The sequence below is a fragment of the Euprymna scolopes genome, chromosome 31, assembly GCF_053919585.1.
Source record: "Euprymna scolopes isolate OS-2025 chromosome 31, ASM5391958v1, whole genome shotgun sequence".
Lineage (NCBI taxonomy): Eukaryota > Metazoa > Mollusca > Cephalopoda > Sepiida > Sepiolidae > Euprymna > Euprymna scolopes.
Genome location: NC_136512.1, coordinates 68,913,150 through 68,923,149, shown reverse-complemented (window position 1 = coordinate 68,923,149; position 10,000 = coordinate 68,913,150). Strand labels below are relative to the sequence as shown.

The following is a 10,000-nucleotide window of genomic DNA, read 5'->3' as shown; positions in this document are numbered from 1 at the left end:
ATCGACAAGTGTGAATGGCCTTGATGCACGATGCGGTTAATTAGAGCTGGCTCAATCCACCCTGGATGACTGCCACTACAAGTGCAAGTGAAACACATGATGATAATGTAAAAATAATATTGGTAAAATATGACAACTAGCCAAAACCACTATCAATAATTTCCCCCACTATGGAATCTACATTTAGGTTTAGTGCCTAAACCTAAATGTAGATTCCATGAACAAAACTTCTTTCTTAGAAGTGCACGCCTGTGGAACTCTCTTCCGATTGCCTGCTTTCCAGCTGACTACAATCTGATTGTCTTCAAGTCCAATGCAAACAAGTTCTTAATGAACCGTCCCCCTAAGTAATCCAATTTACAAAACTCCCACTACTTATGTCTACCAGGTGATAATCACATTGACTTATGTATACACATTAACCCTTATCCTCGAGTGGCCTCTGGGCCTTGATAAGTGGTGATTCCTGTGTAAAAAAAAAAGAAAAAAAAAAAAAAAAAAGAATAAATGACAACCTACATTTTTGCATTTTACTACTTTACTTTTTCCGGCTCAGGGTGTAACACACTTCCACCAAGTGGTTGTATATGTTTTTTCTTCCTTCCAAAGATATAAGTTGAAAATTCAAAGAACATTACACCACAATACCATCCTGGTTCGACACATAATGTTGGTAAATACGTTATAATTGAAAATTATTGAAATCTTTCAATATTATCATTATTTTCTTATCTTGTCTGGTACTTCACAGTGTTTTTCTTAAAGACTGCATTGTTATAGCCTTCAAACCCAACTCCTTATGTAATTTAATTTATATACTGTTGTTTTCAACTGTACTTATTGAAATCATGTATTTTTAACTATATCTCAATTATTTTGTTATATTCTGTAAATAGTTCAAAATGGGTAATTATTGAAAAATGTTTCTTTAATGAATGAAAAAAGGGTTTGTTATGGCTCGCAATGATAGTAGCTTTGAGTGTGGGGGTAACAGATCGTTAAAATACAATTTTTATTTGTTTTTAAGAGCACGGGCCAATAATTGCTTTCTATGATGAAATAGATTTTTAAGGGTTTTTTATGGTTGTTGTTGATTAGGAAGAAAATTAAAATGAAAAAAAGTCATCTGATAGAGTTTGTCATGTTTGACTGCATCTGACTGAAATTGAATATTGAATAAGAAATGGGTCATCGTCTTCTAATAACAACACTAACATCCCCTACTAAATGTGCATCAACTTTTATTCAAGGGAACACTGTATCATAACGAGAACTTTGATAGGCTGGCTTTTGTCAAAAAATGAATATATCCTGGAGTCTCATCTCACAAAATTTATATTTTTCTTTTCAGAAGAAATGATGATAATGTAAAAATAATATTGGTAAAATATGACAACTAGCCAAAACCACTATCAATAATTTCCCCCACTATGGAATCTACATTTAGGTTTAGTGCCTAAACCTAAATGTAGATTCCATGAACAAAACTTCTTTCTTAGAAGTGCACGCCTGTGGAACTCTCTTCCGATTGCCTGCTTTCCAGCTGACTACAATCTGATTGTCTTCAAGTCCAATGCAAACAAGTTCTTAATGAACCGTCCCCCTAAGTAATCCAATTTACAAAACTCCCACTACTTATGTCTACCAGGTGATAATCACATTGACTTATGTATACACATTAACCCTTATCCTCGAGTGGCCTCTGGGCCTTGATAAGAGAGTGACAGAGAAAGAAGAGTAAAAAAAAATAAAAATAAAAAAACTTGATCGTTAGTATAAAAATTGAAAACTACGAAATGATTGTAGTAATGAGAAAGAGAGTAGAGGGTTAATGTATTTAATTGGATTAAATTAATCTCCAGTTATAAATCTGTAAAATGCGAAGTTCAATATATATATATATATATATGACATAATCGCGTTGACATACCGGTTCTCGTCAGATCACCGAAGTTAAGCAACATTGAGTATCAGATGGATAACCATTTGGGAATTCTAGGCACTGTATGTGCTCTCCGCTTATCTCGGCATTTGTTTCTTGTCGTCCCGTACATACTCTTCACTTGCCACTGGTATTTAACAATGTCAACGCAGGAGAGGTGTGGTTGGAGATTGTGCACCTCCTGCCACAAAAATTTAATGTGCAGGGTCATGCCATGGGTATCCATAGTCTGTCAAAAACTGAAGAAGCCTGTTTATATATATATATATATACTAGCTCGATGCCCGGTGTTGCCCAGTCATACAATATGCTTAAACATGATATTTTAATTTATGCAGATTGCATATGTATTATTATAGAATCAATTCTTAATTGATTATTATATATTATGAGTAATAATTTGCCCGATAATTTGAAAAAAACTAAATAAATAATAATAATAATAATGGTTTTTACAATATCAAGTCAGCTGATATTTGGGCTTAACAATGAATGCCTTGGAAAAGTCACTTCTGATTCATGTTTAGCTATAAAATATACAAACAAAGAAATGATTTGCAGCGATTTTAAATGGTACCTCTTCTTTTATCATAAACAGGACTTATTAATAAAATAATAAAAATAAAATGGTGAAGTACACCCGCGCTTGAACAGGGGATTATTCGATCTGTAATCGAATGCTCTACTACTCAACATATCTTCATATGACAAGGAATTTTTTTTTTTAAGAAGAAATGATTTACTGAGATTTTATTATTTCCCTTGGCCAGTGTAACGTAAAATATTCCCCTGTAAAAATTCTTCTTTTTTATCTATAAGAGAGAGAAGACTACTTTTGATATCAGACTTTGTCGAATTTCGATACTCATTGGATGAATTTCTGTACAAAAAATGTCTAAGAACACTGCCAGACATATAAATTACCTTTGTGTGAAATTTGCAAAAGATAGGCTCAGCCGTTTCAGAACCTGTGAGGAAGGAACTCTCTTTCTCACACACACACACACACACACACACAGTGACTTTTATCTAAGAATGGAGATATATCTCTATTATATAAAAGCGAAAATGTGTTTGTGTGTGCGCAATTTTTTTGTATGTCCGGCAAAGGCTTTTTTCGGGCGCTCGGGGGGGGGGTGATACTACTCCGTAGATTATAATGTCTTTGATTTACGAAACGAGGTTGTGTCTATCTTTTATTTGAGCGACTTTTACATGCTATTTTCTCACTATTTTTTACTCTCTACGTGTTTGTTTGGCTTTTCTGTATATAGGCGAAACTGAATCCGTAGCAAACGAATCTCCCTGGCACTGCCAGGGACGTCCAGAAAAGCAATGAGCTTTGATCAATGCGGGGAAACCCGTCATATCAGACAATTGCTATTCATTTGGACACTCCCCTTTTTGTGGTGAGCTGGTTTTCCTCAAACATCTTAGGGGGAAACAAATAAATACGCAGAAACTGGTTTGCAGCCAGTTAGGTGCGGGATTTCATTCCCCTATGGCGTGATATTTGACCTCATTAAATATACGCACATGTCACTTAACTTTTTAATCATTAAATTAGAATGCTTTTCAGTTCCTATCCCATCGTGGCCGAGCGGTAAGATGTCAGGTTTTTTCACACTTTCTTCACATCAAAGGTTTGGGTTCGAGCCTACCTTCCTACTACAACTTTTTTTTTTTCTCAACACACACCTACAAACACCCAGGCAATGCCAGGCATCCACGCTAATAACAAATAAATGATGAAAGTCTATATTCCAAATTTCAAGATATTGACTATGTTACCATTTATTCCTTTAAGTTGACATACACAATTCTTGACAGCACCTGTTTCGTTTATTTGATTATTATATCAATCAATGAATTTATTTCTCCTTTAACTCATCAGAAGAAAAAGCACTTATCAAGTTTAAAAGAAAATAAAGATATATGGGCATGATTACAAAATCCGAAAATTTGGGAGAGAAGTTGCAATTACCTGATGTCAACATCCTGAAATCTGGAATATAGACTTTTGTCATTTATTTGTTATATGGTCTGTAATTACATCGAGCTTCATAAATTAAAGGATTGGTATAAATAAAAGGTGAAATATAATTGAAGAAACATATTTCCACATATATGATGGGATATTTTTTTTTGGGGGGGGGAAGCAAAGTTAGCAAATACATGGAGTACCCACACAATGGGTTGTTAAAAATGGTAATGGCTTGTGTAGAACCATTCACACTTATTGATAAAGCTGATTACATTAATTGGTGCAAAATATGCCACAGAACCCATGAATAACTGTATGCAGGCATGTATTGTCAGAGTTTTCCATCTCTTAGGTAGATTGTCAACCAGGACTAAAGACCTATTACCTGCCCATGAAACATGTTGTGTGTGTGTGTGTGTGTATATATATATATATATATATATATATATATATATATATATTAAGTAATGTGATTTATAATTTAAAAATTAAAAAAAAATTTTTTAAATTTAAAAATCAAATTTTAATTAAATTAAAAATCAGTTTCATAAGAACAACAAAGTCAATTATCTGTACGATCGTTTCGGAAATCCGTGCTTTTTATTTGTGGTATACATGAAGTCACGTAGAACAATTATACATAGTTTTTTTGGTAAGCACGGTCTCCTCATCAGCAAATTTAGGAGGATTTCTATTGAATTGAAAAGACACCAAAAATAAACCTAGCATTAAAAGTAAGGCAGATGAATCTGAAAAATTGAAGTAAAAGGTTTGGATTTAAAATTTATAAGAAAATTAGTATAGGTTAGAGATAGAAATGAGTAGAAAAAATATATTTTTTTTTTGAATTTACATAATAAATTTGATTTAAAAATATATAGATATAGTTACCTTTTAGTTTTTCTTTTTTTGAAATCAGGAACTGTATTTAAAGTAGTCATTTAGATGTTTGCTATAGCTTTTTATTTTATTGAATGATGAATTTTAAAAGGGCGACGCTCGTGCAGTAAATTGTTTCCGTTAGCGTATTTTGATTTAAAGACGCTACAGTTAATATCTATAGAGAGAGAATATTTATTTTGCAAGTTTTTAAGGGGAGATAATTGTCATGTGTTATTGGCTTTATTTATTATTTGATTTACGAGTCTAAGGGCGGTAATTGGTCTAACTTAATTTATTAAAAAAAAAAAAAAAGTAATCTATTTTTACTAATGAGTAATTTTTAATGATTTAAGGTGGTTTATATTTATTAAATTTAAACCAACGTTTATGATTACATGATAGAAGCTCATGTCTTGAATTTACTAGTTTGGTTGTGCTTTTTATATCTTCATATTTTAAAATTTTTAGGGTTTCTTTTGTACATAATGTACAAAATTTATCTCCTGGTTTATATGATTTGCAAGTCTCAATTATTTGCCATTTTAAGTTGAAAGAAATATTGCTATTTTTTAGTTGCCAAATATAGTTGGATAGAGTAGTTTGGTTTGATAGAGAGTTATTTTTAAAAGAATGTTTGTGCGTTGAAATTCTATGTTTTATTGGGCCAGATGTGGAACCAATATATATTACCTCTTGATTATTATGATTATTTTCCGTTAGGTCTATTGTTGGATTATAATGTGGTGGGTTGGTTAGTAATTGATCGGTAGATTGATTTAAGTTGGTGTTATTATTTAATCTGGTAGTTGAGTTATGGCTGTTGATAGGTTCTTGTATATTTGGAGTTTTTGATACTGTGCAGCTATAGATAGCATTTGTAATTTTACATGAGCCTTGTAGGGGACATTTATTTTTTCTTCTACATTTATTCTATTTATATATATATATATATATATATATATATATATATATAATGTTATATATAAGACGTCACGTTTTTTATTTATTTATTTTTTTTTTCACATTCTTTTCTTCCTTCGTGGTATGGGTTCAAGCCTGCTTGCCTACTACCACTTGTTTTTTTTTTTTTTTTTTTTTTGCTCAACATGCACCTCCAAATACCCGGGCAATGCCGGGCACCCAGGTTAGTTGATATTAAAAGCCCACTTTTTTATTTAAAAATTATTAAAATGAACTTCATAATATACTCAGTCATGAATATGCGAGTGACTACATAAATGTTAATAATTTGCATATTCCTTTGAAAAAAATTGAACGTTAATTCTTATTTATTTTTTTATGGTTTCTTATGTCTGATTTCATTTCACTATTACACTGAATTCTATTTTTGCATGGTTTCTACATTTTGCATAATTGTGTAGAATTTAAGATGAAAACGTTCTAGCACATAGAAATATGCTTATATATATATATATATATATCTGTATCATATAAAATAAAAAGCTATAGCAAACATCTAAGTGACTACTTTAAACACAGTTCCTGATTTCAAAAAAAGAAAAATTAAAAGATTCATCTGCCTTACTTTTAATGCTAGGTTTATTTATGGTGTCTTTTAAATTCAATAAAAGCCCTCCTAAATTTGCTGATGAGGAGACCTTGCTTACCAAAAAACTATATATAATTGTTCTACATAACTTGATGTATACCACAATAAAAAGCACTGATTTCCGAAACGATCGTACAGATAATTGATTTTGTTGTTGTTCCTTCTTATGAAACTGATTTTTAATTTAATTAAAATTTGATTTTTAAATTTTTAAAAAAATTTTAAATTTTTAAATTTTAAATTATAAATCACATTACTTAATATATATATATATATATATATATATATCCACAAAACCTCTGGCCTTAAAATAGGGTACGATTATGAATATTTCCAGTATCAAATAAGCTTTATACACTGTGAAATTTACTTTATGTATAAAAACCAAAGAGGGAGGATACAATATGTGAGAAATATTTGGAATCAAGTCTCCCCTTGCTGTTATTTTAGATCATTTGAAACCATAGCAGCAAGTTTTTGTCTCCCCCTCCATCAAGGCCAGATGTTTTGGGGAAATATCAGATATTTTGTAATTCATATGCAAAACTAGGGAAATAAATGACTATGATTGAAGTATTGGTAAAAGTGCAGTATCATTTCACCCATGAAAAATCCTTTAAAATTACCAGTATTATAGCTTTTCGAGGGTGCTGAAAACGAAAATAACAGTAAACATCGTAGCCCAAGATATGAAGAAATTATAGAGTGGGTGATCACTTTTCTATATTAATTTAATGTAAAATGTACATCCACTTTATAGCCAAGGTGGTCATAAAGTGTGTGCTTATTTTACATTAAATTAATATAGAAAAGTGATCCTCCACTTCTTGGAACAGTAATGTGCGACCTTAAGGGCATATGTCACATAACCCACTACACAATTCAGGTCATTAGGTTTCCAACGAGCTTTCATTTGTTAAATTCTGATTAGTAGTTGCCAAGATTTCGTACTTATAAAATTGCTCCAAAAAGTTGTTCACTTATATATGGATATATCTATACTTGTCGCAAAAATTTAATATTGAAATGGTCATATCTTTTGTTCTATGGGCCGAAACTACATGTAAATTTGTAGGTTTTTAGAAGAATATAATACTATTTTATGGTTAAAATTTTATGACAATTGGTTAAAAAGAACGTATATTTTCAAACCAATAAAATATGCTCAAAATAGCATACATTTATGTATATAGTGTCCTGGCAGACCAGCTTTAGTTTTACTGCTTTGGGATGAATTTTGCATCCGATTTTTTTTTCTTGGTTGTCTCCCCTGTGGCTTTGCCAGGCCATTAATATATATATGTGTGTGTGTGTGTGTGTGTGTGTGTGTGTGTGTGTGACTTTGTCGATGTGTATGCAAAAATTCTCTTCCAATCTCGTCTCTGAATATTTGATCTACGGAGATGAAATTTTATATATAGGGTGTTTAGACATGTAGCACACTTTCGATTTGGTTTTTAACCGGCAAAAATTGCTGCTAAGGAGTCCAGATTGAAAACAAAACAGTTGACCTTGGCCGGGTAAGTCTAATAAAACATTAACCTCGCAAAATTAAACAGTCATAGCTCAAATTCGCTTAATTTTTAACCATTTCATATCTATCTATCAAATGGTAATGACACTGAATAGATAAAAACTAAGGCTGGAGTGCTAAACGTTTTGGTTTCGCTTCTAGCAGATGGCACTCAAGTCACATATATTTTTTATAACTTTTGAAACTATTGCTAGGAATTGGAATCAATAGACAATTGGCTCTATAATAATAAGAAATCTACATTAATTAAACTATAATATTTATGCATATTTTATGAACAAGCAATTCCGGCAGCCTACTAGTGTATATATATAGAGAGAGAACAGTCAAGCGTTGACGAGCGGTAGTATTGCAAAACACGGGTTCATAGATTACTGTATGTATATATATATATATATATATATATATATATATATATATATATGTCAGGTCATGTCATGTGCTACTGGTACCATGTAACCCAGTACTACCTGCCTCATGGTCGGGTCACCGGCGACTAAACTGGTTCCCCCACCAGACTTGTTTGGTGAGGAGGGCGGCTAGTCTCCCTGAAGGATTAAAAACAAGACCTTCCAAAGGGCGAATGAACTCTTTTTCTGGGTTAACGGCCAACTAGCACCGTGTATATTTGTGTGTGTGTGTGTTGGGGTGGAGAGGGCTCCCGTAAGCCGTGGTGAAGGCAACCTTTCTAGGAGAAGCAAATCTCTGATTTAAAAAACCATAAAGCGGAAGACCATTACCTGCATTAAGCTGGTCTGCAGTTTAATTTGTTGCTGGCTATCTTGCTCTTGCTTGTTGCTGGATCTGAACATTTTGAACCGAGAGAGAGACTTAGCTGTCGTACAAAGCTAAGACTCTGTAACATCATATTTGTATAGATACTCCCTCAGGCATTTAGGCTCATGGATTTTAAATGTCTGAGGGAGTGGCACTCGTCTGACAAGACGTTGCAATCATCATATATATATATATATATATATATAAAACAGTAATCTACGAACACGTGTTTCGCAATACTACAACTCGTTAACGTGGCTTGACTGTTCTAGAATTCGAACCCCATACCATATGTATTATGGTCGAATACATTAACTGTTATGCCATGAGGTCCTGGATGACTTTATATATATATATATATATATACTCCTATAACTTTGGGGTTTTCTGTTGTGTATTGGTATTCATATTAAAAACCCTTTTTTCTATTTATTTAAAAAGAAAATACAACTTTGTTATATATGGATCGTGAAATTGCATTCATCTGCAAAAGATCTAGCTAATTTGCATATTCTTTTAAACATTCATTTTAATTAATTCCCTATTAGTTTTTTTTGGTTTTCTTGTGGGATGATCATCTTTAGTTAACTATTACGTGTAATTATATTCATGCAGATATTCTACGTGATTTATATTTGTGTAATATTTGCTTAAAAAGGTTATACTAAACGCAAACCTCTTTCTATATATATTTATGTATGTGTGTATATGTTTGTTTAAAAGATTTTGCCTACCACTCCTCTTTCAGTTAATAAAACTTAATATATAGGGTATTCAAACTCATGCAAAAACCATATAAGATATAAAAATTAATATATAGGGTATTCAAAACCATGCAAAACTTTATAGTTGGGTTTTAGCCAAGTGTGAAAATTAAAAACATGAAATTTACCAGGTGAAGGTCGAACGATGGCATTAAAAATATGCATGCGTAACGTAATAGCTATTGGTTCATGTTTTGCTTTTTAGCCTTGCAGCAAATATGTCTTCATAGTTCAGGCATTAACGTCAAAGGAAAAAGTAAATCATAAGTTTAACATTTTGGTTTTGATTTTTTTTTTTTTTTAACTTTTTAAATCATTACTATATATTGGGTCCAATATAATATAATAATAAATACGAAATCTGCATTAATCAAAATATCATATTTAAGCGGATTTTATGACCGGGCAATGCCAGGAGACCTGCTAGTGTGTATATATATATATATATATATATATATATATATATATATATATATATATATATTATTCTTTATATAAATACAGTCATATCTTGCTACGATGTGCAGACTGCTTCAATCATATTTGA

The 10,000-nt window shown here is 31.7% G+C and overlaps 1 protein-coding gene across 1 annotated transcript in view; it reads left to right on the top strand.

Moving 5' to 3' along the window:
- LOC145255806 (uncharacterized) overlaps positions 1-10,000 on the top strand; it is a 654,582-nt gene that overhangs the window by 547,789 nt on the left and 96,793 nt on the right. The window lies entirely within an intron of this gene.